Here is a 26619-nt window from a genome sequence, read left to right on the forward strand (position 1 = left end):
CCCACAATATCCTAAAAACTGTTCGTAAGTAGGACGTTTTGCAGCTTATAAAAGAATTATTCTTTTTTCTTGACTTATAAAAAAAACTTCTCTAAAAAATGCTCGTTTATTTCAAAGGCCAAGATGTGTTCTACTCGCAGATTTAATTGAATCATTTATTATATTTCTAAGCAATCAAATTTTCAAACCAAAAAACGCATGATTTTGCATTAAGTTCACAGTGTTTCGCCTTCAACATATAAATCAAAATATCACGTGCAAGTTTTTTTTAAATTGTAGTCAAGTCGCCAATTGTACGATGTACATTCTGTGAATACCTTATGCAGGTGATATTGGCAATTGGCATGGAGGTATTACATACATTTATTGTACCTGGCAAAACTCGTGACATTGGCCCAGATTGCCATCTTGGATGTATGCATGGAAAATGTGTGCCAACGGAACGTAACAATAAATTATATAGCACGACGATTCTTTTTATCGCTGTAGTTACTGTACCTACTGCCCAGTTACGCCTGGTACCACTTTACGTAATGTAGGTTTTTTCTAGGTTTATGGTTTGTAATTTAGAGTTTTATCTTGTTTAATGAAGTAGGTAGGAAGCTAGTTTTTTCAGATAAGGTAAAAAATAAAATGTGAATAAAAAGTCGATGTTTTTAATGATATTACGACATGTTATAACGCTAAAATTTTTCTATTTGCTGATGATATGAAGATATACCTTCCTATAAGCTCCCCCGACTGCTGTTTGTATCTTCAAGCAAATCTTGACCGACTGACTGATGAGTGGGTCAGTAACTCAGAAATAAGCTTTTTATCAATATATCGAAATGTTGCATTGTCACATTCACTCGCAGCCGTGTGAAAATATCGCATTATTACGCCATTTCTTGATCTCCATGATCTTGGGGTTCTTTTGGACTCTAAACTCACCTTTGAGAAACACGTTGATCATGTTGTCACCAAAGCAACCAAAAGTCTAGGTTTTGTACTGAGAACATGCAAATTTGATAAGAAGAAGAAAAAAATAGATAAATAAATTAGATAAATAGATAGATAAATCTTAGACAAGCGTACAAAGAAAACATAAAAACTCCGACGGTAAATACAAGCTTTGGACAAAGACACTATCAACACCATGATAAAAAGCTTTCAATAGTCTAACACTAGAAAATAAAATTGAGGAAAGCAAAAATAAATTCAGACACAATATTACAAAATGGTATAAAGAACAAAAAAGACAATATTACCAAAATTTCATTACATAAAATAATAAAACCTATACGTAACACACAAAACCAATATAAAACACACATCACTCACAAACACTCAACATATAATATAAATATACCGATTTTTTACTTTATTTTTTTTTTCTTCTTTTTATTTAAATTTTATTTTACTTTAATAATTAATTAAATAGTTTAAATTTATCTAAATCTTATGTTTTTTTTTCTTCATCAACATTATATATATTTTATATAAAAGTATTATGAATATTTTTTTTATAAAATGGAGGCCTCAGCACGGTTAAGCCACCCAGTGAGGCCAACATTACTAAATTGTAATAAGAAATGTAAAATATTGTACCAAAATAAAATAAAAAATTCTTCAACATCACTGACTTATCTGGTTCTCTATAATTCACACGTTCGTCCACACCTGGAACTCTGTTCACAGTTTGGAATCCGCGCTACATTGTTTATATTAACAGGTTAGAAAGAGTTCAGGAGCGATTTCTAAAATTTGTCGATTTTAAATTATTCAACATATTATGCAACTCTTACGATGAAATCGAGAAACTTTTTAAAATCACGAAACTACTCAACAGGAGGCTTGTCGCTGGTCAGAAGCTCCTTTACAAAATTATTAACTCAAAAGTTGAATATAGCAGACAGAAAACCCTTTTCTATATTGATAAATGCAACACCAACTCCAATCAAAACGAATTTGTGAACAGAACCTGCAACTGGTACAACAAAAACCTTGCAAGTATAGACATACATGCTGACATATTCATATTCACTGCTAGTTACTATCGTTACAGAAGTTCATTGAATCACATTTTAGGTATTAATAACACAAAATCATGATGATTAAATTAATTGTACCTTATTTCATCTTTAAATGGCTATTTTTTATTTATTTTTAATTTCAGTTGCGCGGCAACATTACCTCATCCCTTTCCTCCCTCATCCCGCTACAACACCAAAACCTGTCTCCCACTCCCACATCCGTCCTGTATACTTAAAAACACATATATTCTGGTATAATTTAATTTTTATACTTGTTACTTAGTTCGGCTTTTTAATTTGCTACTTAGACCTGCTTTTATACTTTAGTCTACATTCACTAAATACTTAGTTTCTACTTCTTCTATTCAAACCACTCTCCAAATACTCCTGTTACAAATAAAAACAAACGTAGAAGTATCCCATACTTGCTGAGGTTTCGGCGCTCTTCCTCTGGCTTTACGCGGAGGTTTTCTAAATATCATGGCGTCCACGACATCTTCTACTATTCAAACCACTCTCCAAATACTCCCGTCACAAATAAGAACAAACTTTCATCGAAATCAGTCGAGTAGTTATTTTTAGTCTATAGAACATGTATTTCTGTAGACGTATGGGAGGCGGGTGCGGGAGTGGGTGCCTCTGCCATAGATCACCCCGAGTGGCAAGCTAGGCCGGTGATTCAGCAGCGGTGCCCGGGTTCGTGTGTTGAGGTTTGGCCAGGTCTTGGCGGCGAACGTGTCTGTCTACCGACTGCGTGGCGGGCCTCTCTTTTGTACTTCTGTAGACGTATGGGAGGCGGGTGCGGGAGTGGGTGCCTCTGCCATAGATCACCCCGAGTGGCAAGCTAGGCCGGTGATTCAGCAGCGGTGCCCGGGTTCGTGTGTTGAGGTTTGGCCAGGTCTTGGCGGCGAACGTGTCTGTCTACCGACTGCGTGGCGGGCCTCTCTTTTGTACTTCTGTAGACGTATGGGAGGCGGGTGCGGGAGTGGGTGCCTCTGCCATAGATCACCCCGAGTGGCAAGCTAGGCCGGTGATTCAGCAGCGGTGCCCGGGTTCGTGTGTTGAGGTTTGGCCAGGTCTTGGCGGCGAACGTGTCTGTCTACCGACTGCGTGGCGGGCCTCTCTTTTGTACTTCTGTAGACGTATGGGAGGCGGGTGCGGGAGTGGGTGCCTCTGCCATAGATCACCCCGAGTGGCAAGCTAGGCCGGTGATTCAGCAGCGGTGCCCGGGTTCGTGTGTTGAGGTTTGGCCAGGTCTTGGCGGCGAACGTGTCTGTCTACCGACTGCGTGGCGGGCCTCTCTTTTGTACTTCTGTAGACGTATGGGAGGCGGGTGCGGGAGTGGGTGCCTCTGCCATAGATCACCCCGAGTGGCAAGCTAGGCCGGTGATTCAGCAGCGGTGCCCGGGTTCGTGTGTTGAGGTTTGGCCAGGTCTTGGCGGCGAACGTGTCTGTCTACCGACTGCGTGGCGGGCCTCTCTTTTGTACTTCTGTAGACGTATGGGAGGCGGGTGCGGGAGTGGGTGCCTCTGCCATAGATCACCCCGAGTGGCAAGCTAGGCCGGTGATTCAGCAGCGGTGCCCGGGTTCGTGTGTTGAGGTTTGGCCAGGTTTGGCGGCGAACGTGTCTGTCTACCGACTGCGTGGCGGGCCTCTCTTTTGTACTTCTGTAGACGTATGGGAGGCGGGTGCGGGAGTGGGTGCCTCTGCCATAGATCACCCCGAGTGGCAAGCTAGGCCGGTGATTCAGCAGCGGTGCCCGGGTTCGTGTGTTGAGGTTTGGCCAGGTCTTGGCGGCGAACGTGTCTGTCTACCGACTGCGTGGCGGGCCTCTCTTTTGTACTTCTGTAGACGTATGGGAGGCGGGTGCGGGAGTGGGTGCCTCTGCCATAGATCACCCCGAGTGGCAAGCTAGGCCGGTGATTCAGCAGCGGTGCCCGGGTTCGTGTGTTGAGGTTTGGCCAGGTCTTGGCGGCGAACGTGTCTGTCTACCGACTGCGTGGCGGGCCTCTCTTTTGTACTTCTGTAGACGTATGGGAGGCGGGTGCGGGAGTGGGTGCCTCTGCCATAGATCACCCCGAGTGGCAAGCTAGGCCGGTGATTCAGCAGCGGTGCCCGGGTTCGTGTGTTGAGGTTTGGCCAGGTTTGGCGGCGAACGTGTCTGTCTACCGACTGCGTGGCGGGCCTCTCTTTTGTACTTCTGTAGACGTATGGGAGGCGGGTGCGGGAGTGGGTGCCTCTGCCATAGATCACCCCGAGTGGCAAGCTAGGCCGGTGATTCAGCAGCGGTGCCCGGGTTCGTGTGTTGAGGTTTGGCCAGGTCTTGGCGGCGAACGTGTCTGTCTACCGACTGCGTGGCGGGCCTCTCTTTTGTACTTCTGTAGACGTATGGGAGGCGGGTGCGGGAGTGGGTGCCTCTGCCATAGATCACCCCGAGTGGCAAGCTAGGCCGGTGATTCAGCAGCGGTGCCCGGGTTCGTGTGTTGAGGTTTGGCCAGGTCTTGGCGGCGAACGTGTCTGTCTACCGACTGCGTGGCGGGCCTCTCTTTTGTACTTCTGTAGACGTATGGGAGGCGGGTGCGGGAGTGGGTGCCTCTGCCATAGATCACCCCGAGTGGCAAGCTAGGCCGGTGATTCAGCAGCGGTGCCCGGGTTCGTGTGTTGAGGTTTGGCCAGGTCTTGGCGGCGAACGTGTCTGTCTACCGACTGCGTGGCGGGCCTCTCTTTTGTACTTCTGTAGACGTATGGGAGGCGGGTGCGGGAGTGGGTGCCTCTGCCATAGATCACCCCGAGTGGCAAGCTAGGCCGGTGATTCAGCAGCGGTGCCCGGGTTCGTGTGTTGAGGTTTGGCCAGGTCTTGGCGGCGAACGTGTCTGTCTACCGACTGCGTGGCGGGCCTCTCTTTTGTACTTCTGTAGACGTATGGGAGGCGGGTGCGGGAGTGGGTGCCTCTGCCATAGATCACCCCGAGTGGCAAGCTAGGCCGGTGATTCAGCAGCGGTGCCCGGGTTCGTGTGTTGAGGTTTGGCCAGGTCTTGGCGGCGAACGTGTCTGTCTACCGACTGCGTGGCGGGCCTCTCTTTTGTACTTCTGTAGACGTATGGGAGGCGGGTGCGGGAGTGGGTGCCTCTGCCATAGATCACCCCGAGTGGCAAGCTAGGCCGGTGATTCAGCAGCGGTGCCCGGGTTCGTGTGTTGAGGTTTGGCCAGGTTTGGCGGCGAACGTGTCTGTCTACCGACTGCGTGGCGGGCCTCTCTTTTGTACTTCTGTAGACGTATGGGAGGCGGGTGCGGGAGTGGGTGCCTCTGCCATAGATCACCCCGAGTGGCAAGCTAGGCCGGTGATTCAGCAGCGGTGCCCGGGTTCGTGTGTTGAGGTTTGGCCAGGTCTTGGCGGCGAACGTGTCTGTCTACCGACTGCGTGGCGGGCCTCTCTTTTGTACTTCTGTAGACGTATGGGAGGCGGGTGCGGGAGTGGGTGCCTCTGCCATAGATCACCCCGAGTGGCAAGCTAGGCCGGTGATTCAGCAGCGGTGCCCGGGTTCGTGTGTTGAGGTTTGGCCAGGTCTTGGCGGCGAACGTGTCTGTCTACCGACTGCGTGGCGGGCCTCTCTTTTGTACTTCTGTAGACGTATGGGAGGCGGGTGCGGGAGTGGGTGCCTCTGCCATAGATCACCCCGAGTGGCAAGCTAGGCCGGTGATTCAGCAGCGGTGCCCGGGTTCGTGTGTTGAGGTTTGGCCAGGTTTGGCGGCGAACGTGTCTGTCTACCGACTGCGTGGCGGGCCTCTCTTTTGTACTTCTGTAGACGTATGGGAGGCGGGTGCGGGAGTGGGTGCCTCTGCCATAGATCACCCCGAGTGGCAAGCTAGGCCGGTGATTCAGCAGCGGTGCCCGGGTTCGTGTGTTGAGGTTTGGCCAGGTCTTGGCGGCGAACGTGTCTGTCTACCGACTGCGTGGCGGGCCTCTCTTTTGTACTTCTGTAGACGTATGGGAGGCGGGTGCGGGAGTGGGTGCCTCTGCCATAGATCACCCCGAGTGGCAAGCTAGGCCGGTGATTCAGCAGCGGTGCCCGGGTTCGTGTGTTGAGGTTTGGCCAGGTCTTGGCGGCGAACGTGTCTGTCTACCGACTGCGTGGCGGGCCTCTCTTTTGTACTTCTGTAGACGTATGGGAGGCGGGTGCGGGAGTGGGTGCCTCTGCCATAGATCACCAGCAGCGGTGCCCGGGTTCGTGTCTTGAGGTTTGGCCAGGTCTTGGCGGCGAACGTGTCTGTCTACCGACTGCGTGGCGGGCCTCTCTTTTGTACTTCTGTAGACGTATGGGAGGCGGGTGCGGGAGTGGGTGCCTCTGCCATAGATCACCCCGAGTGGCAAGCTAGGCCGGTGATTCAGCAGCGGTGCCCGGGTTCGTGTGTTGAGGTTTGGCCAGGTCTTGGCGGCGAACGTGTCTGTCTACCGACTGCGTGGCGGGCCTCTCTTTTGTACTTCTGTAGACGTATGGGAGGCGGGTGCGGGAGTGGGTGCCTCTGCCATAGATCACCCCGAGTGGCAAGCTAGGCCGGTGATTCAGCAGCGGTGCCCGGGTTCGTGTGTTGAGGTTTGGCCAGGTCTTGGCGGCGAACGTGTCTGTCTACCGACTGCGTGGCGGGCCTCTCTTTTGTACTTCTGTAGACGTATGGGAGGCGGGTGCGGGAGTGGGTGCCTCTGCCATAGATCACCAGCAGCGGTGCCCGGGTTCGTGTCTTGAGGTTTGGCCAGGTCTTGGCGGCGAACGTGTCTGTCTACCGACTGCGTGGCGGGCCTCTCTTTTGTACTTCTGTAGACGTATGGGAGGCGGGTGCGGGAGTGGGTGCCTCTGCCATAGATCACCAGCAGCGGTGCCCGGGTTCGTGTCTTGAGGTTTGGCCAGGTCTTGGCGGCGAACGTGTCTGTCTACCGACTGCGTGGCGGGCCTCTCTTTTGTACTTCTGTAGACGTATGGGAGGCGGGTGCGGGAGTGGGTGCCTCTGCCATAGATCACCCCGAGTGGCAAGCTAGGCCGGTGATTCAGCAGCGGTGCCCGGGTTCGTGTGTTGAGGTTTGGCCAGGTCTTGGCGGCGAACGTGTCTGTCTACCGACTGCGTGGCGGGCCTCTCTTTTGTACTTCTGTAGACGTATGGGAGGCGGGTGCGGGAGCGGGTGCCTCTGCCATAGATCACCCCGAGTGGCAAGCTAGGCCGGTGATTCAGCAGCGGTGCCCGGGTTCGTGTGTTGAGGTTTGGCCAGGTCTTGGCGGCGAACGTGTCTGTCTACCGACTGCGTGGCGGGCCTCTCTTTTGTACTTCTGTAGACGTATGGGAGGCGGGTGCGGGAGTGGGTGCCTCTGCCATAGATCACCCCGAGTGGCAAGCTAGGCCGGTGATTCAGCAGCGGTGCCCGGGTTCGTGTGTTGAGGTTTGGCCAGGTCTTGGCGGCGAACGTGTCTGTCTACCGACTGCGTGGCGGGCCTCTCTTTTGTACTTCTGTAGACGTATGGGAGGCGGGTGCGGGAGTGGGTGCCTCTGCCATAGATCACCAGCAGCGGTGCCCGGGTTCGTGTCTTGAGGTTTGGCCAGGTCTTGGCGGCGAACGTGTCTGTCTACCGACTGCGTGGCGGGCCTCTCTTTTGTACTTCTGTAGACGTATGGGAGGCGGGTGCGGGAGTGGGTGCCTCTGCCATAGATCACCCCGAGTGGCAAGCTAGGCCGGTGATTCAGCAGCGGTGCCCGGGTTCGTGTGTTGAGGTTTGGCCAGGTCTTGGCGGCGAACGTGTCTGTCTACCGACTGCGTGGCGGGCCTCTCTTTTGTACTTCTGTAGACGTATGGGAGGCGGGTGCGGGAGTGGGTGCCTCTGCCATAGATCACCCCGAGTGGCAAGCTAGGCCGGTGATTCAGCAGCGGTGCCCGGGTTCGTGTGTTGAGGTTTGGCCAGGTCTTGGCGGCGAACGTGTCTGTCTACCGACTGCGTGGCGGGCCTCTCTTTTGTACTTCTGTAGACGTATGGGAGGCGGGTGCGGGAGTGGGTGCCTCTGCCATAGATCACCCCGAGTGGCAAGCTAGGCCGGTGATTCAGCAGCGGTGCCCGGGTTCGTGTGTTGAGGTTTGGCCAGGTCTTGGCGGCGAACGTGTCTGTCTACCGACTGCGTGGCGGGCCTCTCTTTTGTACTTCTGTAGACGTATGGGAGGCGGGTGCGGGAGTGGGTGCCTCTGCCATAGATCACCCCGAGTGGCAAGCTAGGCCGGTGATTCAGCAGCGGTGCCCGGGTTCGTGTGTTGAGGTTTGGCCAGGTCTTGGCGGCGAACGTGTCTGTCTACCGACTGCGTGGCGGGCCTCTCTTTTGTATTTCTGTAGACGTATGGGAGGCGGGTGCGGGAGTGGGTGCCTCTGCCATAGATCACCCCGAGTGGCTGGCAAGCTAGGCCGGTGATTCAGCAGCGGTGCCCGGGTTCGTGTGTTGAGGTTTGGCCAGGTCTTGGCGGCGAACGTGTCTGTCTACCGACTGCGTGGCGGGCCTCTCTTTTGTACTTCTGTAGACGTATGGGAGGCGGGTGCGGGAGTGGGTGCCTCTGCCATAGATCACCAGCAGCGGTGCCCGGGTTCGTGTCTTGAGGTTTGGCCAGGTCTTGGCGGCGAACGTGTCTGTCTACCGACTGCGTGGCGGGCCTCTCTTTTGTACTTCTGTAGACGTATGGGAGGCGGGTGCGGGAGTGGGTGCCTCTGCCATAGATCACCCCGAGTGGCTGGCAAGCTAGGCCGGTGATTCAGCAGCGGTGCCCGGGTTCGTGTGTTGAGGTTTGGCCAGGTCTTGGCGGCGAACGTGTCTGTCTACCGACTGCGTGGCGGGCCTCTCTTTTGTACTTCTGTAGACGTATGGGAGGCGGGTGCGGGAGTGGGTGCCTCTGCCATAGATCACCCCGAGTGGCAAGCTAGGCCGGTGATTCAGCAGCGGTGCCCGGGTTCGTGTGTTGAGGTTTGGCCAGGTCTTGGCGGCGAACGTGTCTGTCTACCGACTGCGTGGCGGGCCTCTCTTTTGTACTTCTGTAGACGTATGGGAGGCGGGTGCGGGAGTGGGTGCCTCTGCCATAGATCACCAGCAGCGGTGCCCGGGTTCGTGTCTTGAGGTTTGGCCAGGTCTTGGCGGCGAACGTGTCTGTCTACCGACTGCGTGGCGGGCCTCTCTTTTGTACTTCTGTAGACGTATGGGAGGCGGGTGCGGGAGTGGGTGCCTCTGCCATAGATCACCCCGAGTGGCTGGCAAGCTAGGCCGGTGATTCAGCAGCGGTGCCCGGGTTCGTGTCTTGAGGTTTGGCCAGGTCTTGGCGGCGAACGTGTCTGTCTACCGACTGCGTGGCGGGCCTCTCTTTTGTACTTCTGTAGACGTATGGGAGGCGGGTGCGGGAGTGGGTGCCTCTGCCATAGATCACCCCGAGTGGCAAGCTAGGCCGGTGATTCAGCAGCGGTGCCCGGGTTCGTGTGTTGAGGTTTGGCCAGGTCTTGGCGGCGAACGTGTCTGTCTACCGACTGCGTGGCGGGCCTCTCTTTTGTACTTCTGTAGACGTATGGGAGGCGGGTGCGGGAGTGGGTGCCTCTGCCATAGATCACCCCGAGTGGCAAGCTAGGCCGGTGATTCAGCAGCGGTGCCCGGGTTCGTGTGTTGAGGTTTGGCCAGGTCTTGGCGGCGAACGTGTCTGTCTACCGACTGCGTGGCGGGCCTCTCTTTTGTACTTCTGTAGACGTATGGGAGGCGGGTGCGGGAGTGGGTGCCTCTGCCATAGATCACCAGCAGCGGTGCCCGGGTTCGTGTCTTGAGGTTTGGCCAGGTCTTGGCGGCGAACGTGTCTGTCTACCGACTGCGTGGCGGGCCTCTCTTTTGTACTTCTGTAGACGTATGGGAGGCGGGTGCGGGAGTGGGTGCCTCTGCCATAGATCACCCCGAGTGGCTGGCAAGCTAGGCCGGTGATTCAGCAGCGGTGCCCGGGTTCGTGTGTTGAGGTTTGGCCAGGTCTTGGCGGCGAACGTGTCTGTCTACCGACTGCGTGGCGGGCCTCTCTTTTGTACTTCTGTAGACGTATGGGAGGCGGGTGCGGGAGTGGGTGCCTCTGCAATAGATCACCAGCAGCGGTGCCCGGGTTCGTGTCTTGAGGTTTGGCCAGGTCTTGGCGGCGAACGCGTCTGTCTACCGACTGCGTGGCGGGCCTCTCTTTTGACCTCTCCAGCAGAACTATCTCGACAGGATAAATGTAGTATTCAACGCGATCACCGGAAACGGAATAAGCAAACAAATTTACAGACGGATGAAATGCTAAACGGTCGAGCTAAAACGGCTCCGCTACGCTCAGTCGATAAAATGTTATGATATTTCCGATTTTATGTCCCGGGTTAAATCTTCCCCATAGGAAAACTAAACCCTTCCACACATTTTTCCTCAAATGATCATTTAGTCAATTCACATTATGCAAGTGCATTATATAAGCAAAATAAATACAAAACAATACAAGAACAACACGTCAACTCACCAGAGATCAAATGGGAAAATAATTCACCGACTTCAGATATTTTCATATCAGAGGGTTCGGCTCGGTAGAACTCCTAACAGGGCTTATAAATCCTACTGATCCCTCAACATAAATATTTAAAAAATCTTTCGTAATCCACATGTATTTAAAATGACTGATATTTGCATTTTTATAAATAAATTTTTTGATAGATCTAATATAGTTTTTTCTTTCATTATTCAGACTCGAACTTTGCAAGTGGTGTTAACGCGATGTTAGAACTGCGGAGTGACTAGTCATTTCATTCCTCTCCCCACTCACTTTAACCTCACAACCATAATATTATTACCTACTCTCAGGCTCTACTCTTAGGCTCTACTCTTAGGCTCTACTCTCAGGCTCTACTCTCAGGCTCTACTCTCAGGCTCTACTCTCAGGCTCTACTCTCAGGCTCTACTCTTAGGCTCTACTCTTAGGCTCTACTCTCAGGCTCTACTCTCAGGCTCTACTCTCAGGCTCTACTCTCAGGCTCTACTCTTAGGCTCTACTCTTAGGCTCTCAGTGTCTCCCTAGCAGTGAAAGGCCATTATTCAGATTAGAACTTTGCAAGTCGTGTTTAACGCGATGTTAAAACTGCGTGACTAGTGACTAGTTGTCTTATTCCTCTCCCCACTCACTTCAACCCCACAACAAACCCCGATAATTGGGGTTGTATGGACTGGCCTAGCTACAAATCATAGTGCCTGACCATCTGAACTCCGAACGTCTTCCGTTTTACGTTTTCTGTAGTTTTCTGTAATACTTTTCGGTGTCAGGTTACTGGCATTGAAAAAAGGACATCGATACGTACTCGTACCTACCGTAATAATATAATATAGTATGACAACGAAACCCTGACATCTTATTGACGATAATCTTAAAAATATATCTACCTGTTAAAGTAAGCCAAGAAAACATTGCACTCGTGTTAATTTCGAATAAAAATGACTTAAAACATTCCATCCTACTCGCTAAATGCTCTGCCATACAGAGCTGTCCAATTTTTGTAAATATTATTAACGGCTTTTCAAACAACTGGTATTTCTTGTGGATGTACTTTTTTGTCCGCCAGAATTTTTTTGTTTGACACCATTTACTGTTTTTAAAAAATATCTACTTTTTTCTTATCCCAAAATGAAATCCTTCCGTCCCACGCATAATACTGACCTCTATGCACCGAAGTTATTGACTCTTTTGATGGCTTCTTTTTAAAACATAAAATAAAGAGCCATATCAACTTTTTAAAATGCTCTTAAATAAATTTTATGATTCAATCTTGAACTTTAACAATGTGAAAAAATAGCGGAAGAAATGAAATGGTCGTACAAAAAAGTGGATTAAAGCGATGCACTACGTAGTAATGCAAAAACATTCGTTTTAGGTTTGAAAATTTGGTCGCTTAGAAATGTTTCAGATGATACATTAATTAAATACTGCGAGTAGAATACATCTCTGATAAGTCTTTTTATAAGCCCAGAAAAAATAATGTAATGTAATGTAATAAGTCCGATGAAAACTGCTTTAAAGTTCAAAATCTCCTCCTTACGAACCCATTTTCGGTTATGATTTTATTGTATAATGTTGCTAATTAAGTTATTTATAAAATGATCTGAAAATAATTAAATATTTTTGCCTGAACATCCACAAAATAACATAAAAGGCTCTTTTTGGCCATGTTTTTTTCTTGCCTAAATCAAAACAGGCGGATGGTGTTAAACGGGAATTTAAACCTTATCGCCATCTACGTAAGGAGTGTTATTGATAGCGGCTCGATTTAAAATATTACACGACGTAGTGTATCGCCTTAAGTTGAAAATAATGTTAATATTGTGTTTCCAGTATACAAATGTACAAATGTTGTTTTTAGTCAATTCTAAAGATAAAGATGACTGTTAAAGACAATTGTTTTTAGTCAATTCTAAAGATAAAGATGACACACTTAGTCATGCAGGAATTTATAAATTAAATTGTAATAATTGTCCAGCGTTTTATATCGGGAAGACAACGCGCAATGTCAACATTAGGATTAAAGAACATCTTAGATGCCTAAATAGCAATGGCTTTTCAGAGTTTGCCAATCATCTTATTGAAAAAGATCATACCTTCAATAAAAGCACCGGTGCTAAGATTCTCCATAGAAAAGACCATAGTAACAAATTGAATAACCTAGAAGCACTAGAAATAAAGAAAGCCATTAAAACCAAAAGTTTAATTCTGAATAATCAATTAGATTTGTCAAAAAGCCCAATACTGGGAATATTCCCTGTAAACTGTAAAATTCCCAGTATCCCTTAATCACCTTACAATTATTAATGCCTTTTCTCTATTATTATAATATTTATATACACTAATTGTTTTCTTTTGATATATTGTTGTTTCATTTTGGTTTTATTTCTATCTCCCTCTGTATGTATATATAATGACACATTTTGTATTATTGATTAGTTTAATTTTGTACCCTGACGATGCTCGAGTGTAGCGAAACCGGTCGGTCTTAAAATTAATAAAAATTCGTGGTTTTAAACACAAAATATTGTTTTTATTTCATTAATTTTTTTATAAATTATTTTTTGGTAATGTGAGCTTCACTGGATGCTTTACCCGTACTGAGGCCTCCATTTTACAATTTTATGTAGGTTAATAAAAATGTACTCTATTGAAATCATGTTAGTTAAATTTAAATTAAATATTAAGAAATAACGTCACGTAATAAATATAAAATATTTAAGGCAGTTATAAAGACTAAGCGATATATATACGATTGATGGTCGGTTGTGTATAATATGTGTACCGTGTAATTAAGGTAAATTAATTTTGTAGTATTTCTTTTTTTGTTCTTTAATCCATGTCTTAAATTTGTTTGTGAAATGTTTTTTATTTCCCTCATTTTTAGTGTTGAGTGTCAGATTATTGAATGCTTTTATTGCCTGATATTTGTGGTGTATTTGTCCAAAGCTTGTGTTCATCGAAGAAGTTTTTATGTTTTTTGCCAAAGCTTGACCAAAAAAATAAAATATTTGTTATAAATGCCTTCTCTCATAAAATGCCTTCTTTGTGTATTTACTTTAGTAAATATTTTACCAATGTTCCATGCGTTTTCTCCATGAGTGATTATTTTTCTTTCTGAAGCGTATTTTGGCTGGCGAGTGGCGAAAACAACAATAACTTCAACATACCTTTGAGACTTACACGACATACAGTGCTATTCCACGCGCTGAATTATTAAACAGATGCAGCATCTAATTCGCCAATCAGGGAAAACATATTCTTTCGATTCATAAAATAATACACCCCATAACTGTAGGATACTCCAAAATTAAACCCGTGACTGTCATTACTGATTCGGTTTCCTGCGAACCTGTAACAAGAGTGCCAACGGAAACGGCCCGCCTTTCCTTCTTCCGCCCGTCTCTGTGTTGCCCGTATTAAATTAATACCCTAATAAGTTCCTATTCAATAATATTGTTTCATAACACCAATTGACCGAGCTCTTCATACTCTAAATAATATTTGTCTTAACTCTAACATTGACCTTTTTTCGGATTCACTGCCCAAATTCAGACGTGGCATCATGTCAATAATTTAAACTGTTCAATGCGCATACATACAGACACACACACTAACACTCACACATACATTACACACACTCCTATATACTACACCAAAAGCTGGGCTTCGTCCTACGCACTGCGATGAATTTTAGAGACACCCGGGTTCTCCAAGTGCTATACATTGCGTTGGTTAGGAGTAGGCTTGAGAGTGGGTCGGTGGTTTGGAGCCCACATCAGGTGAAGTATTCCCTTATGTTGGAGAGAGTGCAGAAGAAACTTCTGAGATTCCTCTACCTGAGGGAGTATGGCTACTACCCGTGGCTCTATCCTACTGACTTTCTCTTGGGCATGCTCGGTATGAACCATCTACGGGTCAGAAGAGATGTGCATATTGTATCACACTTCTTCAAACTGATTCGTGGATGGTTAGTAAATCCGACTATCATGGAGAGTATTAGTCTCTATGTTCCTGATGGTTATCTCCGTCACCGACAGCATAGACTGTTTTATCTCCCGGCCTGCAGGACCAACTTGCCAATGGTCATGCCGGTGGGGAGAGCAGTCTTGCTGTTGAACAGAATTAATTCGGATATCGACATATTTAGCATCGGTGAAGCTGCCTTTAAAAGGCAAGCTCTATTGATGCTGGTATAGTTTATACACCGTTTACTTATTATGTAATACCATTTTACAAATGTACTTAAAAACGAAATAAAATGTAATTTTGTAATGTTTTTAAAGGAATAAACTAATTGAATTGAAAAAAATTGAATTGAAAAATACACACGTCACCTGGTAATTAAGGAATAAACATACCACTTAGCAGACATTACAAGGAAACATATCATAGGTACTCAACATGAAGTATCTTATTCTTGTATATTGTTTCATCTCTGTAAATCATGTACTGTGTTTTTCTATAATATAAAATAAAAAAATAACAATACAACAAACTTCTTCACTATGCTATTATTTCTGATACCTATTAAGATTTGTTTCCACATAATATTATAATATCTAGTTTAATGTTGTACGTGAGACCTTCGATTCATTCAAGATTTAAACTATTCTAAAAAACGTGTTACCTACTTAGCTATGATAATAATATACCCACTAGTCACAAGCACATATTAAATAGCAGACTATTCAATGAACTAACCACATTGTTTATATTCTTTTTTTCTGAATTCCTTAAGAAATCAACGCATACATTTTGTGAGGCACACTTACCTTTATAACTCCGGTGTAATTTCTTCCTCTTTCTTATAAAATATGCATATTATGATTTATATATTTTTGTAAAGAAGAACTTCTGTAGCGGGCGGCGTGGATTTGATTTTTACGGTTTAATTCCGAGGTTGATCAAATTTTGCATACTTGTCCTTCAAAAAAAGTCCGGGCAACGCCGGGGACTTAAACTAATATTATATTAAGAATATAGGTATTCAGTGTCAGGACCATACACCACAACATTGAGGATGACAGCGCCCTTGAGGTGATTTTGCACAAAAACGGCGCTATACAAGTCATCCAATTATTATTATTATTATTATGACAGCGCTCTTTTAAGGAGAGTCTCACCACCCCTGAGTAAAGTGTTGACTATAGTCAACACCAGAGATGTGCAAAATGGATACCCAAAACCATTTGAAAATGCAAAATAGTTTTTAGAAAAGCATTTCAAATGCAAAATACCTATTTTCAAAATGCATTGAAAATGCAAAATGGTTTCTCAGGTCAAATAATTAAAATAATTATAGAATTTATAAAAAATTGTCATTTAATAATGGACATCAATGTAGAACAAACATTATACATGATGGTAAATCCAAAAACACCACGACTACAGATTATGAAACCACAAAAAATTTGCGCGGGACTAATGTTGCCAACGTAAAAACATAGAAACTATAATATATCTAACATTTAATATTACAGCGTCATGGCCCCATGTTCAGTATTTGAATCAGTATTTTTTGTAATGGTATCACTCAATTGACAGGGCTCCTACCAGGGAGCAATTTGACAAAATGAAATTATCTCTCATAGCGAGGTTGAGGACCGACTGATATTTGGGGCTTATGAAAAAAAGATGAGTAGAGATAGTAGGAAGAATGTTGCAAAAAGCAATTAAAATAGAAAATGCATTGAGAATAGCATTTAAAATGCAAAATGGAAAATACCCATTTTGCATTTCCATTTGAAATGGATTTATTTGAAATAAAGCACATCTCTGGTCAACACTTAGCTCAGAAGTGGTGAAATTCCCACTTTGTAAATTTAGAAGTTGTCTGTTTTCTACACATAATTTTTAAATTATTTGTTTATTTATGATAAAATCAGACCCCCAACATCTCGATTAGTGATGGACCTTTTTCGAGATGTCAATTTAGAATTATTCCAAGAATAGATTTGTTTCGTTTCTAAAAAGATTGATAATGATAGAATATAAATAAAAGTAGTCAACAAGGCGGATGTATTTTGTACACGATGAACTTGTTGGAGACCTTACTACACAGAGACGAGTACTCTGCCAAAATACAATTCGATTCGGTTTGTTTTCAAAGGCCAGATTCGATTCGAACCGATTTAAAAAAAGTCGTATTTTTCAAAACGTCTACAATATTCCGGTTTCCTTGTGCAAAGGCGACAAAAACGCCGATCATTTAAAGATTTCCGTTTTATTATAAATTATCTGCAAATCCTAATTTTTTGTTTTTTTTGTTTTTGTTTCAGATTTATTTATTATCAAGATCAGCTCTTTAATAATTAGATGGACCTAATTGCAATTGATGAAGAAACAGAACGAAAACATTTGGGTATGTTAAATCCAGAAATATTATAATTTTTAATATAATTAAATTACTTGTTAACTTTTTGTCACAATTTGTATTTATTTATAAACTCTAGCGTGATGTTAAGATTATTATTTGTATAGTTAGTTATAAATACGTCTTAATTGTAAGTCACTAGCTATTATAAATAAGTCTTAGATTTAAGTAACCAGTTATATTATAGTCTCAGTAGTTGCTAGTTATAAATCTTATTTGTAAGTCACTAGCTATTATAAACAAGTCTTAGATGTAAGTCACCAGTTATGGTTTAGTCTCCGTAGTTGATAGTTATTTTTTATTTTTTTTTTAATTTTAACTCCACACAGGAGGCCCTGAAGAAAATAATTTCCCTCAGGGCCTATGTCATCTTTGGGGATGCTGTGTGGAGGGTCTTCTTGTGGAGAGGAAGGAGTGAACATGGGTCTTGAAGAGTCCCATGTTGTAGGAGGGAGGAAACACAGAGGCCGGCAGATCGTTCCACAGCCGAGCTGTTGAACTTAAGAACGAATCGTAGAAGCGACCCGTTCTCATGTGACAAATGTCAACCGTGTACAAATGTTGGGCGCGCGTTTGTCGTGTATCCCGACTACGCACCGGTGCCGAAGGGATCAATGACGCTAGTTCCTCAGAGCATCTTCCATTGTAATACCGATAGAACAAGGACAGCATACCTACCTGACGCCTGTGCTCTAAAGATTGCAGTCCGTTTGTTAAGATTGGGGAATCTATCAAACGGACCGCCCGTTTTTGCACAGAGTCAAGGGTTTTTTCAGGTATTTAGGGGCTCCGGACCAGAGATGGCTGCCAAATTCGACAGTAGGGCGCACTTGCGATTTGTACAGGGTCAGCAGTTGTGTATTATTAAAGTATCTGCGAGCCCTGTACAGTACGCCCAGCTTCTGAGAGGCCAACTTTACTCTGGCTTCGATGGAGCCCCCGTACCTGAGCTGGTCACTTATAGTTACACCAAGCATATCAATGGAAGGCCTGTTCGGAAGATTGCTTCCGTTGAAGGAGACTACATTATCATTTGGATCCCTTTTAGACGTAATTAAACAGGATTGGGTCTTTGAAACAGAACGAAAACATTTGGGTATGTTAAACCCAGAAATATTATAATTTTTAATATAATTAAATTACTTATTAACTTTTTGTCACAATTTGTATTTATTTATAAACTCTAGCGTGATGTTACGATTATTATTTGTATAGTTAGTTATAAATACGTCTTAATTGTAAGTCACTAGCTATTATAAATAAGTCTTAGATTTAAGTAACCAGTTATATTATAGTCTCAGTAGTTGCTAGTTATAAATCTTAGTTGTAAGTCACTAGCTATTATAAACAAGTCTTAGATGTAAGTCGCCACTTATAGTAGAGTCTCAGTAGTTGCTAGTTATAAATCTTAGTTGTAAGGCACTAGACATTATATACAAGTCTTAGATATAAGTCACCAGTTATGGTATAGTCTCAGTAGTTGCTAGTTATAAATCTTAGTTTTAAGTCACTATGTAATATTAGTAGTAAATCGTAGCTATACGTTATTCATTATTTAAAGGTTAAATCAATGAAGTTGTAAATCGCCCTTGCTGTGATTTTTCCGCGAAAACGTTTTTGTTCACATCAATACAAATAACTCGTATTTAAGAATTGGCTCCCCGTTTTCCAAAACTCTTTTTTTTTATTGGAAATACGTCAGAAATTTTGTCTGTTCTTGTTAATTAAATTGTTATTTCAAAGGCTTCCAGCTCACGATAGCAATGACGATGCTAGCTAAAAATAGTTGCGTTGATCCAAAAAGTGTATACTGGAAAAACTGTGCAAATTTGATCACCTCAGGGTTACACCTTTCGAGTGCTCTGCTTCAGTTTAGGCATTTGGACGACATTGAATTTCAAAATCTAATGAAAAAATTAAAAATCAGAGTGCTGGTATTAAATTGCGTCAAGACGTCAGATATACGCGGAGTTATGTATAATTAAATTTGCAAAAGGTTGTAATAATATTTGACGTAAGTAGTAGTGGGATTTATAGTTACAATAATTTTCCGACGAGTAAGGTTTCCTCGTTGCGCCTTGCGCGTTGGTGTCCAGTACTAACCGGATTATATTATGTTATAAATTATACAGCCTTATCTATGACATTATGCGGTAGGTACGATTAGAGTTAGATCACGCGTCGCAGGTAGTGCGGCACGGACATGCGTCTTGTTAGGTGCTTGTAGGGCCTCTATCCGACTTGCCGACCGATTCGAAGGAAAACGAGTGGAAAGGTATCGACCGATGGGTTTCATTTAATAAAAAACTAGGGGCGGGTTGCGGAGCCTTTCGACGTGATGGCTTAATTTAGTAGGAATGATAGCTTTATTAGGTGTGAGAGTGAAGTCGACGCGACGTCTTAGTAGGACGTCGCGAAAACGTGAGAAAATTACTATTACGAAGTTTGCGCTTTTTATCGTAAACTATCTTTAAGCCCCGGACTTTGCGCAGAAATTTTTCGAAATCAGATATAAACAGTGGCCTTCCTCTTGTTTTGATAGTCAAGTGTTCAAAATTTCATCAATCTCGGAATAAAACTGTAGATTTGTACAAAATATTGTTAAATACTAATGTTCCAGAACACCATGAGCAGTTTGTGTGCCACTAACAGTATTGCAATTACCCTCCTAACGTCTGGACGTTCTAGTTCTAACCGAAACAATTTGTACCTTTTCTTTATCATTTGAGTACTAGGTGTCTACAATTGAAACTTTTAGGTCCTTGGGAACTGCGGATGATCTTTAAACTTATGTTTTTACCTGCTTTTGCTTAGCTAAGTGTTGAGTATTTTGCCCTTGATGTTCATGCCGGTTGCTTGGGAAATATTATACGACGATAAAACCCGCACGAAATTAGCGATTCGCTCTGAATTCCCCTCAAAGGAAATACTAATTATTTTCTTCTTTGGCCTCTTTATATTAATATGACTTTAGAAATATTTCATTTGCATAATTAAGGTCACAGACAAACCTAATAAGAGCTCCAATTCCAGAGATAATTAACAAATATACCCGCCTTACTGATTACAATATTTTTTTACAAAACCTACAAAGTTTTTCAAAGATTGGTAGAACATTTCTTCAAATTAATTTGGGACTTTTTATAATGAACTAGTGAACCCGGGCAGACGTTGTCCTGCCACAGACCGCCTTCTATGTAGGGAAGTTCAAATTTGTGCTTGTATCATAGACATATGAATATTAATAGACCTGCCCTAAGTGATTAAAAGCGTATTATCCCCACTCCCCTTACCGGTTCCATTGGAGCCGGCTGTGCTCGCGTATGGCCTCAAGTGAAATTTGAAAACGTGACGTCATCATTCTTGTGCGAACTATGGTCGAGGCATCATCGGTTCATTTTACGAAATAACACGGCAAAATGTTGACTTGTACTATGAAAACTTGTAAAAATAGATGTGAAAAAGAGAATAAACCCAATTGTCGTATTACATTCCATATATAAGCATTATTTTACTTTATTTTAAGCATATTCACATCGTATAATATGAATCAGTTGTTACTATCACATCGAGAAACGTCTGGACGCGAAACACAAAGCTGGTTGGTTGCTGGGAAGTAAATTATGAACATTTATAAAAGTGTCTTAACTAAATACTTAAACGAAATATTCGACTCTGAAAATAGAACCGAATTTTTTTGCCGAATTTGGACTTCGCAAATTTGTTCATAACGTGGCGAGTAATTTGCGCTCCCATGTAAAAATGTCTATTCATTCCAAAGCAGATTTTACTTTTAAGAAGTAAATGGTGATATTATAATGCGAGATGCCTATTTACTGTCAGATTGATTTATTGACGAATCACAGTCAGCTTCACTCCCTTCGTTCTTCAACAGTTGATTTTACCCCTCGCCATTATCTTCTCGTCTATTAATTCCTATGTCTGTGATTTCAATAATTCAGACCATTTTTTATTATAAGCGTAAGTTTCACGTTTTTTACAACATTTTTTTTATTTATTTAGTAAAGAAATACAATATGAGTTTTGGTTGTCAGTTAAATTTACTACTTTATTACATTATTTATTATTATAAAAATGATATACAATATACATAATCAAAATTACTAAAACCATTTCACAAGTAATTCTTTGTGAGGACCCAACACTCTTACCACTGGCCTGATGAACCAATAGTCTAGTAATATAGAGTTATCCTTAGGAGATAGACATATACCATCAAGGACTTTTCTGTAGGCCTTTTTAAGATATACAATTCCGTACTACATTATTTTGATATATCTCATAAGGTTTAGCCAGCGTTGGCAATATAAGCGCCCGAAAATAATTTTTTTACGACATGATTTCAAAACATTGACTTTTCTTTACTTTCTATAAATGTAATATGAGTATATTATATACATAAACCCTTTGGAAGAAATTCTCTAAATGGTAGTGAAAACCCCATCAAAATCCGTTGCGGAGTTTAGAAGAACTAAGCGCACTGACGGACAGACGCGGAAACCGACTTTATTTTATACTATTTAGAGAAGATTTTTTTCCTGGGCGGTTTATTTTATTCGAAATATTTTTCTTTCATGTTTTTTGTGTGTCTAAATACATGGTTGATTATTGGATATCTTATTCTTCTTCTTCTTCCTAGCACTATCCCAACTCATTGCCTAGGTAGGCTGTTGGGGTCGGCTCTTCTCGTTCTCAGGTTATAACTTCTTCGGTTCTGAGTGTCGCTTTCATCTAGGCCGTTTCTTTGTAGGATTTTGGAGCATTGGGTCATCCAGGAGTTCTTTGGTCTACCTCTGGATGACTGTCTTTGAAGCTCTATAGACATTGCCTGCTTCACAGTGTGGTCTGGTGGTCTCCGTCTTATGTGCCCATACCATCTTAACTGTCGTTCCTCTAGCTTACTGTTTATGTCAGTGACACCCAGGCTACCACGAATGCGTGAGCTTTTAATTTTATCTTTTAATGATACTCCTGCCGTCCATCTAAGCTTTCGCATTTCTATTAAATATTGGATATCTTATTACTAACCGTTAACTGTAATCTTAAATATAGTTTTTGCTCTTCAATGCATTCTGTTTTGTATGATTAATTTATAAATATTGTTAAAGAAACGACCAATAAATTAATCATGCATACAATGTTCAAAGTTAATATTTTTTATCGCAGACTAATAAAGTTGACGGAATTAACTGGATATCAGCATATTCTTTTTACTTTGATGACCTAGAGTGGCAAGCTCCTTGACTCTCTGGATGCAGAGGTCGCGAGTTCAACCCCGGCGAGTGCAAATTAAGATGTATGAACTTTATATGGATTTATTTACCTATTTAATTTGAATACTTTATACTGTACGGGAAAACCATTTTAAAAAGGACACCTTTGAATGTATTTGTGCCCCCCGCTGGTATCTAAAGTTTCAAAATTATATTTTATTTGGACTACACACCCGCCCGCAGTCCCCTCTTACCCCGAAAATTCCCAAAGATGGGTGCGACGTTTATAAATTCCTTACAAATTTAGACTCTCGATTCAATTCTACAATGTTATTTTTGTGTCTTTTGTTTCATTCTTCAGATTCCTAACGAAAACACAAATTATTATCCATCTAGTACACACCACTACACAAGCAAGGGCTCCTTTAAAATGATTTATGGTTAAAAGATCTAAGGTTAGTAGACGTCACGGGTCTCTGAAGTCCCTAATAATAAAAATAAATAAATAATACAATGGAGTATATTTTTATACCCAAATATCCACAGCAGAAATTTTGAAACCTGTTTTCTTACTAAAATAATTTATTACAAATTTGTAAAATTTTACTAATTTTCCAATAAAATTTTCTTTCTGTATATTTTCTGAATGACCCAGGTGGACAAAATATATTTTTAGATACGATACTCACCGGGACAGGAGCACTCCTGTCCCGGTGCGACCGGTACACCAGGGGGCACTGATTTGTTAGGACCTGGAACACGTACTCTGAGTATGGGAAAGAGGTTGCAGTTTAATCGACCGGTATATAGGCAACCTAACAAGACAATATTGGAATTTACAGGATTTGATTAGAGATTTTTTTTTTCCTTTTTTGTCTTCGTCTCTTCTTGCTCCTCAGTTTCTGTTGACTCTTCTTCTCTCTTCTTGGCTCTTATTGCATATTTTTGATCTTCTCGCCTCCTCTTCGCTCGTCTCGTCTTTTCTTATATATTCTTACATCTTACAGTCCCTTCTTGTTTCTGCTAGTCTCTTCTTGGCTATTCATTGTTCTTTTCGCCCTCCTTGGCTGTTCCTGGTTCTTATTGACTCTTCTTGGTTGTTCTTTGCCCTTCTTGTCTCTTTTTAGTTCTTCTTAACTCTTCTTGGCCCGCCTTGTCTTTTCTTGCATTTTCTCGCCCTGTGGATGCTACCATTATAAGTACCATTTTTACTGTTTTCAGTGTTGTTATTGTTTATTTTGTTTTTGTTTGCATTATAGTAGGTCCCTACATCGACAAAATATATACCCTATGTGTAATTTGTTTGTATACCATGTAGATAATGGATGGAACTTAATTGGTTTATCATATTATATTCATTTTACCTTATAAATAACTGTTGGATTCCTAAATACAATAAAATAAATAGCACACCAAGTTTTGTATATTTCCTCTTTTAGCGGACCTAATTTTTCTTATCTCATAAATACAAAAGAGAAATAGGTAATATTGACCTGCGACTTTCTTTCCCAATATATCAAAGTCAAATCTTCTCGCAGATCCCCTTTCGACCAATACTATTATACTTACTTTATCTGAGAAAACAACTACCATCTCTCATCCCAAGTTTTAATAGTAAATAAATACCTACAACTTTGCAATATAAGGAAGACGTAAATGCTACGGTTGGTATAATTACTTAAATACGTACAATATTTTTCTCCTTGAGTAAATCCTTTGTTAAGTATCAGGTTAAAGTTCAGTGTCTGTGTTTCTTCTTATCACGATAGTTCATAATTATTGTAAATGTTTAATTTATTTATTTCTAAATATTTTTCCTTATTGGTTTGCGGTTTTTTTTCAGTATCTTAAGTCGGTCTTAAAACTGGTTAGAGAAGTATGTACATATTCAAATATTTTAATGTTAAATTAAATGAAATAAAAAGTTTTAACTCATTTTTTTATATCGCTAAATTCAAATGTGACAATATGACCGTAAATATGTACATTTCTAGATACGTACGTACCACAATTAACCTGTGTTTTAACATTTGTACACGCTGCTGTTATGAATTATATTTCCATACTTTACATTAATAGTTAAGCTAGTAATATATAGTCTATATACATATATATATTTTTCAAAGTAATCAAAATAAAAAACTTTTTCAGACATATTAGTTTTTTTTTAATGAAAACACATGATAATAATAAATAATAATAATAAATTCTTTATTCCAGGATGTGGGGAGGTTAGGGCAATCCCACACATCCCATAGAGGATATAAGTACAAATAATATTTACATATAGTAAAATAAATAAGAAGAGATTAATAAATTAAAAATTAAATAGAAAATGAAATTAAGTTAAAGCAGAGAAGCACGGGAATCCATCGGATCTGAGATTGTGGGAGCAAGTATCTTTCTCCAATGGTCTTCAATGCTCGATCCTGAAGTCAGACGGGATTCTATGATAATAATGTTTCTGGAATGGTTTATCCTTTCCCTCAGTCCTGCAATCCTGGTTCTTAACAGAGCTGTAAATCCTGGAACTCGCCCTTCTGTTAACATCGAGGAGGCACTGCAGTGCCTGGGGAGTCCGAACATCAATCGGTAAGCGTTGTTATATGTTGTGCGTTGTTGATAAATGTTATCAAGGTACATGTAATAATATGCATAGTTAAGGAATACTGTATCAGGGTACATGATAACATATTGGATTAATTCAATTTATAGTTGCAATATAGAAAAATATTAGGTGGGTTTCTTAATTTGTTCGCTGTTACTGTGCTGTGTATTAATTTAATCTGCAATAATATGCACGGAACCATTGTGCTACGTAATAAGTATACCTGTTATAAATAAGAGCAAAAATTACATTTTTGTTCCGACGAGCAACACAGCGATTTACTATCAAAAAACATTCTCTTATAATAAAATAACTTCTGAAACAGAATGAAATATCATCCTTCAGATCACAAATAGCTAAATAGCTTATAGATTAAGGCAGGACAGATTCAGAAATATTATTAAAAAATGTTAAGTGCTAAGTTTTTTGTTCGCTTCTATTCCTTTTCTTTCGAAATTTCCAGTTTAACATTTTAAAAAATGATTTACAACCATTTAGCTTAAATTAATGATTGTTTATCAGTTGTGTAAAATTTAAACACATTTGATTGTAAGGCCCTTAGTGTTTTAACTATATAAATGACAGAATATTAGAATGTTCAATTTAATTAATATTTAGCGAACAGAAATATTATAATAATGCAAGTTATAACTTTCTACATATGGATCATTTTGCGAAAGGTATAGCTCTAATAGATAGAGTACAGAGACGATTTACAAAAAATACCAAGAGCTTTAAAAGACCGGCAATATGAATTTAGGACTCAAGGAACTAAGATTATTCATTACAATCAAATCTTTCTTTTGTTAACCACATAACGAAAATCTCTATCAAGGGCTTACAAATGTTGGGATTTATAACTAGGTTAACTAGAAATTTCAACAATATTAATTGTATTAAACGGTTATATTTTGCCTTTGTTTGAAGTCAACTTGAATACAATTCTACCGTCTGGAACCCACATTACAATTTTCATGTAAAAGCTATTGAAAGAATAAAAAATAATTTCTTACGTTGTATAATTTTTATTATGTATTCCAGCAATTTTGTTGAACACTATTTTGAATGGAACTAATATGCTTAAATTGTCTGACAGAAGGATTTCCAATGACTTGGAATTTCTGTAGAAATTTTTAAATGATTCTATTTGATGGTCCATAATTGTATGCATTGATAAGTTTTCGGATTACACTACGTAATATTAGAAGACAGAATTCGAAAACAGTTTTACCTACCGTCATTGATTACACAGATAGTGAATACGCTCCACATTAAAACTTCCAAAACATTAGAAAATTGCAAGTAAACACAACATAAAGTGTCGAAGTAGTTAAATCACTTCATCTTCGAAATATTCAATCAGTTAGATTTTTAAATTATCGTGTGTGCTGTGCAGTGCTGTGTTTTAAAAATATTAAAATAACAATTTTCAACTGGTAAACATACCAAACGCGCAGGCGCATTATCAGTCCGTCATTACTATCGCCATTGGTCGAAAGTGTCGTCACTTTTGAATAGTGCTAAACAGTTTGCGGGAAACAGGCGTTTGTGTATAAACTAATTACGAATAAAGTTAACATATTTTTAACTCTTTTTAAATAAATTTTAATATGGATTTAAACGAGAACTCTCTTAATTATATGACCAAGGCCAAGGATCTACTCTGTTCGCTGATAAAAATTATTAATGACCCCGGCAACAAATTTACGAAGGAGCAAATGGGTAAAATTACCCCGATAACAACGGATCTGTTAGGAACCACAGGATTGATGGCTGTTCGTATGGGAATGTTGGAAGGAGAATTGTCAACATTAAAAAGTGTAACGGAT

The 26619-nt window shown here is 41.8% G+C and overlaps 1 protein-coding gene across 5 annotated transcripts in view; it reads left to right on the forward strand.

The window, feature by feature from the left end:
- Nucleotides 1-26619, forward strand: part of gol (ring finger protein goliath) — a 210336-nt gene that overhangs the window by 34713 nt on the left and 149004 nt on the right. For 2 of the 5 annotated variants that reach the window (XM_089644477.1, XM_089644478.1), the window contains exon 2: nt 16854-16936. The exons of the other annotated variants lie outside the window; for them this stretch is intronic. The gene's annotated coding sequence lies outside the window, so the exon portion shown is untranslated. The remainder of the gene's footprint in view (nt 1-16853; nt 16937-26619) is intronic. 5 annotated transcript variants of the gene reach the window in all.

The sequence above is a fragment of the Hesperophylax consimilis genome, chromosome 21 (genome assembly GCF_061612785.1).
Source record: "Hesperophylax consimilis isolate HC1 chromosome 21, BYU_Hcon_1.0, whole genome shotgun sequence".
Lineage (NCBI taxonomy): Eukaryota > Metazoa > Arthropoda > Insecta > Trichoptera > Limnephilidae > Hesperophylax > Hesperophylax consimilis.